Here is a 7097-nt window from a genome sequence, read left to right on the forward strand (position 1 = left end):
TTCAAGCCCTGGCCATTACACTTAACTGGATATGGGTGTCCCACTCAAGGTCCTGTAATTCATTACTGGCTCACTTCCCTCTAGATAAACCATGGCTAACACAAAATCATAACCAACCATGATGTAGTAGCTGGCATCTTTTTACTAGAAACACACAGCAGGAGGCCATGGCAGTATTTTCACATACACATGCACAACAAACATGCTATGCATCCATCTCCAAGACCACAGCCCTCAGACCTTACTCTGAAAGGCCACACAGTACCTACAGCCAGCATTTCACCCCTGGAAGCTTTACACTATGACCTGAGGACATAGTCTTTGACATTCCACCCCCCAAACTGTGTGTGTGTGTGTGTGTGTGTGTGTGTGTGTGTGTGTGAGCATGTGTGTGCATAACATAGGTGACACCCATGATCCTTCCACCTGTGCTAGCATTGTTGTCCCATGCCATTGTCTCTCCCTACATGTGCAAATGAGGATGAACGTGGTCTGCCCACCTCCCTGGCTATAGTGGTTATGATAATGTCTGAAGCACAGCATGGCCAGTCAATACACTGCAATGCTTACATCAGTTTTTTCTCTGTGTTTGTCTTGTCATGCCCAACACCCATGGACCAGATGCCATCTCTTTGCCACTGCCACAATATATTCTACCTACCACTGCATTGCATGGGGCCCACTATCTTTGCATTCTCTGATGCGTTTTTACCCGACACCCCTCTTTTGCTACTGGAAAAGGTACATCAACCTGTGCTACAGTCACCCCATGCTATAACAGTTTTCAGACTACCATGTTGTGTAGAATAGCACATACCACAGACAATTTGTTGCATGTCTCCATAGCATACTGCATTGTGCTATTCAGGTAGCAGAAGCAGGACTTCAGTACACCAAACACACACATTTACTGAAGTCCTATTTCTGCACTACTGTGTTGCTGCACACCATTTCCATCACTGTAAAGGAACTATGGGTGTTGGGGGGGGGGGGGTCATCAGGCCATGGCACCAAGGCATATTCATCATCATCTGCAACAACATCAGCAAACACCATTGAGAGTGGTCTGCTACCTGTGTTTATGGGAGTGGATCTTCATGGCTTCTGTGAGCTGCAATGTGTGCATCTATCAACTAGATGATGCAGTGGAATGTCCCCCTGAATGAATCACTGGCAGAGGTCACAAGTGTGGGAATTGCAGGTACTACCTTGATGGTGTACAGACACATTGTATAAAATATTCTGTGCACTGCACACCACCTGGTAGTTGATGGTGTAAATATCCTTCCAACTGATATACCAGATGCTGTATGGAGCAGATGGGTCCTTGATAGCAATGTGGGTGCATTCATTGTCCCCCAGGACCTCATGAAAATTGGCTATGTTGTAGAATGTCGACATAGTGATGTGCTCTCCTCTGCTGTCTGTGGGAACCAAATATGCTCCTCCAAATGTATTAGCATTACATCTAGGAACTGATTCAAGATTCATAAGACTGAATTCTGCAAAACTCCTACATTCAGATACTGAAAGGTTCTGTAGCAAGGATGGTTAATGCTACACAAACCTTCATTTCCAGTGGGATATAAAGCCCATGCATCTCACTTGATCCCATGTGAATATATGCACATGAATCCTAGGCCCTGTATGATGTGTTTAGCCACAGAGAGGTGGAAAATTATGTCCTGATCATGGAGATGATAACATGGCAACTTCTGAAGGTCTCTGTTACAGAGAGTGGGGACATGCAACATCATGGACTTTCAAAGTGATCACTAATGAATGCTGGCCAACTAATGTAGATGCTATTAATTGAATTTTAGCATGAGTGATCATACTGGTTCACCTGCAAATGTTGGTGCACAGATAAGCTGATCACTGTGGTTTATTGCACAAATTGTATATGTTTTTGGATCACACTGCCATGTTTAATTTTATCATTTGCTTATGTGATGGCTGTCATTAAGATGTTGACACTCATTTGCATGATATTATTGCATGTGCCATGGCTTGCATCTAAAATAAACACCACTGCCATGTTTCAAACCTGGGCCCCTCACACCTACAGCCCACTGCATTAAGCTGTCATGGCACACAGATCTTAAATAAACACCTCTGCTAAGTTTTGAACCTGGGGCCCTCTCAATTATAGCCAACTGCATTAACCCACCACACTACACAGATCTTATCAAGGTTGTATCACCCCAGATGGGGCTTGAACCTACAATCCCTTGCTTAGGAGGCCAATGATTGAAGTTGCTGGTATGTGATGCATATTGTGCTATTTGTTTCACTAGCACAATCATGCTACATGACTCTGAATCACCCTTCCCTTTACAATGCCACTCACCACACTATTTCACCTTCTGTGGTACACTGTTTATTTCTGTATACCCCAATGGGTAATACACCTATTAAAATCAATGTAAAACTGATCCAGCCTCACAGCCTATAAATGTGTCTTTATCATGTTGACCAAACACTTGATGCATATAAGTAAGTAGTTGTACTTAGAAATGCTAGCATGTATCTCCATGAATGACTTAGAAATCACATGCTAAACTTGTTTAGTTTGACTTATTGTTACAATGTATTCACTTGCTGTTACAATGCATGTTCCTTATGCCCATTTCATTAACAAAAATGACTCTTACGTATCAAAGCAAACAAACCAAACACAAATCTTATGTGAGAGCTCAGTCCTAAATGTTATTTACTTATTTGCTGGTTAAGTCCACAAGACATGTGCCCATTTTTAGGGTGAAACAGGAGTACTGTCTGGTTGGTTAAATGACTTGCTCAGAGTGACACAGTAAGCAAAGGGTGGCTGAAGTAGTCAGAGCTTGCAGTGCAGGAAGCAGCTTGTTAACAGTGAAAAGCCTTAATCGTAAAAATGGCTGAAGAGGCTTTGTGAACTATTTTCCAACACCTAATGAATGACAGGAAGTAAACTATAATTCCTTATGTTACTGATTGTGTTAATATTTTGAAATATTTTCCTACATCTGATGAACATATGCCACTAAATAAACATCTAAGTTACATTCCTACAGGTAATACTTGTGATTTTGAAGATAGCATGGGGTGTGAAGGCTTTCTGCTATTTTTTTGCTGCAAGTTAAAGTTAAAGCATTGGCTTCTGGAACATGTCCATTAGAATGTACATTTAAACAGTTCTCCTTCCACTTACCTTCTTGTGCTTCATTTGAAGCTCTTGAAAATGCGCTTCATAAATGTTCAGAAGCTTTGGGTATAACTTCACTCTAGGTGAGAAGGAGGCTTTGTTTCTTTTCAGTCCAACAGAGATAGTTCTTATCCTGCAGACAAGTACAGAAGGGCAGTTATGACATAAACTTATTTATGACGCTGAAGTTAATTCTCAGTTACAGACTCATGTCGTTTACCGAAGAGTTCCACTATATCATGCCTTACAATTTAAAAGGAAAAAATACCTTTTTTGCAACAAATGAGTAAAAACAGGTGTAAATATGGCAGACCTAAGATCAGAACTAATGTTTACAGCTCTGTATATTCAGTCATTCTACATATTGCCTAAAATCCACAAAATTTTGAACAATCCCTGAATGCCTGATGGGCATTAGTTATCTTACAGAGCCTCTGTCAGATTGTTAAGTCTTCCTCATCCCTCTTTGCCTATTAGGTCATAGTTGCAACTTATGTCTGAGGGTCTGTTGGATCCCCACTTATAAGTACACTTTAGATGTTTATATACCATCATCCCACATGGTGTTAGTATTCTGGCTTTTAAATATAGGTTAGAGTTGTCAGATTTATATACTCGACTTTAATGAATTTCTTCTGCTGAAAACAAGACATGTTTAAACAAAAATGAGTTGTGTTTCAAGAACAACTGTTATTTGCAACTACATGGAACTGCAATGGGGACATCTTTTTTTCTCCCTGTGGCCTGCTGAACATTAACTATGTAATGGTCAAAAATAATGTCATACAACACAGTTAGCAGATTAGAATAATCTTCTTTATTGTAAAAGAATACATTTATATGTGATACTCAGATATCAAGGTCTTGTCTCCTTGAACCAGGCAACTGTAAGCAGTTTTATGTTATACACTTCTGAGCAAACATTTTGTTTTCTATCAGACTATAGCCACTGTCCAATTAAAATTAAAGACCTCTATATGTTATTTTGCTAACTAAAGAATTTGCAGACCCTTTATCTGTGCTTTTCCTTATTATGCACAAATTCTAATCTTCCACGTTGGGGCTATTCATGACTCTAGAAAGTAAAAAGACGTCAGAACAGGTCTAAGCTGTCAGGATCCATCTTGAAACAGTATGAATTCCACTTCTAAAGGCAGAATATTGCATAAAACACTAAACATTCATTTTCCCTTCTTATACTTCTTTCTTAATCCCCCATTTGATGCTGTGAAGCACCATTCAAGTCGACTATTTTTAAAGATAGGACAACAGCAAGTTTTCAGATGAACAGACACTCATTCACATGTAGTCTCTTTCTGACCTTGACATGAACAATTCTCATGCAGACACTTAGCAAAAATGGTTTCATGAGCAATAAGCATATGTTGATGTTTGGATGAAATAAAAAGACAGTTTGAATATTTTTCATTTTAAATATCTTCCAAACAAATACTCAGATATTTGCCCAACATTTATTAACACACTTTCCTCACTATCCTCTTCTTCGTTATGGTTTTCTTTGATTGTGGTCAATGGCACTACTTCATTTCTAGTTCCAATATGCACATTTTTTTAATTTAATACAGATTAAAGCCACTGTGGTGCAGAGGTACTGTTGTTGTCTCATAGCAAGAGGTTCTCCCGTTCAATTCCCAGCTGGAGCGCCTTCTGTGCGGAGTCTGCATGTCCTCCCCGCGGTCGAGTAGCGTTCGAAAGACATGCATAGAATGAGAGTGCCTTTGCTGAAGGTTAGGTGTTGAGCCCAGCGGACCGGAGTTCTGCTGTGGCGACCCCTAACCGGGAAAAGCTAAAAGAAGAAGAACAACAACTTTTTCCAGATTAAAGAAGCTTCATGATAAATACTTTTACATAAATAGAATAATGCCTAAAAGCATTATAATAATGGCAAGAAGCATAAAAACCAGAAAATAGGTTAGTCAACCATGCCCATTGGAGCTGTCAGATTCTTTAGCATGATATAACTCTGCAACTTTTTGTATAATTTCTATGTGACCACAATGCCCACTGCTGAATGCCCTTACCAAGGTCAATATGCAGCAATCCTTTGAATGCAGCCTTTTCTAGTTTATCTATCTTCCCTACTGTTTTTTAATGTCTTTTGCCAGAAATTATGAATTTTCCATCTGGGTAAAATCTCTGTATATCGAACAGATGGAATAGTGTGACTAATGTAGCAACATCCTGACCAATCAATTGGTAACTAGGGTAGGATTGATCTCCAAATACGGAATAAAACTCATGCAATGTAGCCATACTCTGCCTTCCAGCCCCATATATAATAAACCTCATGCAACATAGCCATATGCTGCCTTCCAGCCCCATTATATATTCTCCAGGTAAATTTACAGTTGATCCACCCAACAGGAAGTGTTCAGTTTTTAATGTAACAGTTATGTCCTTTCACAGTCATTGATAACTGGAGTAGAACCAGTCTAAAAGGGGTAACATTATGCCAAGAATTGTGCCTTCCTTTTTTGTTTTTGGTCAAAAAGATTGTTCCAAATGCTGCTCCTATTTCTGTCTCTGTTGCTGGTATTGGAAACAATGGAATAATTCCATCTTGTGCAGCTGGTATATATGCACACATCTAGCAGTTACTAACATTAACTGTCTTTGCATAAGTATACAATGAAGCAGAAAAAGTATTGCATTTAGGATGCCAGTCTGGTGTTCTTTGCTAAATTTAACCAAATGTTTTATCTCATTTTTTAACCAAATGCTTATTGCTGATAAAAAAATGTTTAGCACTTTAAATTCCAAAGGCTTATGATGAAAGAAAAAGCTGCAATATAAGAGTGAGTGATGAATACCAATATAACAGTTCCAACAATAAATCCTTATGAATATTGGGCTGGAGAAGAATTTTGAAAATGTGCAAGTAAGGATGATGTATGAACTATAAAAAGAGTATAATATCGTTTACCAAACAGACACCATAACGAGTCCTGAACTGGCTGAAGACTTATGAGTGGCACTTGGTCATCTGATTAATTCTGAGTTTAAAAGCTCGTAGTTGGATCTTGGGATCGGGCTGGCGGTCCGCCGCGAGGTGAGCTACCGCCTGTCCCAGCCCCTGCCTCTCGGCGCTCCCTCAATGCTCTTAACTGAGTGTCCTGGGGGTCCGAAGCGTTTACTTTGAAAAAAATTAGAGTGTTCAAAGCAGGCCGATCACCTGAATACTTCAGCTAGGAATAATGGAATAGGACTCCGGTTCTATTTTGTTGGTTTTCGGAACTGGGGCCATGATTAAGAGGGATGGCCGGGGGCATTCGTATTGTGCCGCTAGAGGTGAATTTCTTGGACTGGCGCAAGACGAACGAAAGCGAAAGAATTTGCCAAGAATGTTTTCATTAATCAAGAACGAAAGTTGGAGGTTCGAAGATGATCAGATACCGTTGTAGTTCCGACCATAAACGATGCCGACTAGCGATCCAGCGGCGTTATTCCCATGAATCATTAAAGGATTTATCTATACAGTCCATGCTGCATTCCATGGTCTTTTTGGTGTATTTATATCAACGTTTTATTCCATAGCTCTTAGTGTGGATTGGATTGTGTTTTTGTGTTATAACATCTGATTAATTCCCCAAATCATGGGCAGATTCCCATTCATCTTCTGTTGTAAATGATGTTGCTAGATTACTGGGCCTCACTTCTGACCACAATGAGTCTGCTGAGTTAGTAGGCCTCATTTCCAGACACAGTGGTTTCCCTGTTTTTTTTTTGTCTTGTACAGGATGCAATTGGCTCATAAGTAATGGGAGGAATGATGCTGTTGGCATTTTATCAACATCCGTCACTAGGGAGGGCTTTGTTAACATGCGAAACATGAATCCAGGTAGGTAATCTTTCATACAGAATTCATGTAGTTGTTTCAAGGCGAACAAGAATG

At 39.8% G+C, this 7097-nt stretch overlaps 1 long non-coding RNA gene across 1 annotated transcript; it reads left to right on the plus strand.

The window, feature by feature from the left end:
* Positions 1–2247: 2247 nt before the first annotated feature.
* On the plus strand, positions 2248–6632 carry LOC122813730. The gene is made up of 3 exons (XR_006366726.1): positions 2248–2262; positions 4077–4078; positions 6204–6632. It is a non-coding gene; the product is annotated as an uncharacterized LOC122813730 (long non-coding RNA).
* Positions 6633–7097: the final 465 nt, after the last annotated feature.

This window comes from Protopterus annectens, chromosome 1.part1, assembly GCF_019279795.1.
Source record: "Protopterus annectens isolate FY-2018-M chromosome 1.part1, PAN1.0, whole genome shotgun sequence".
Taxonomy (NCBI): Eukaryota; Metazoa; Chordata; order Ceratodontiformes; family Protopteridae; genus Protopterus; species Protopterus annectens.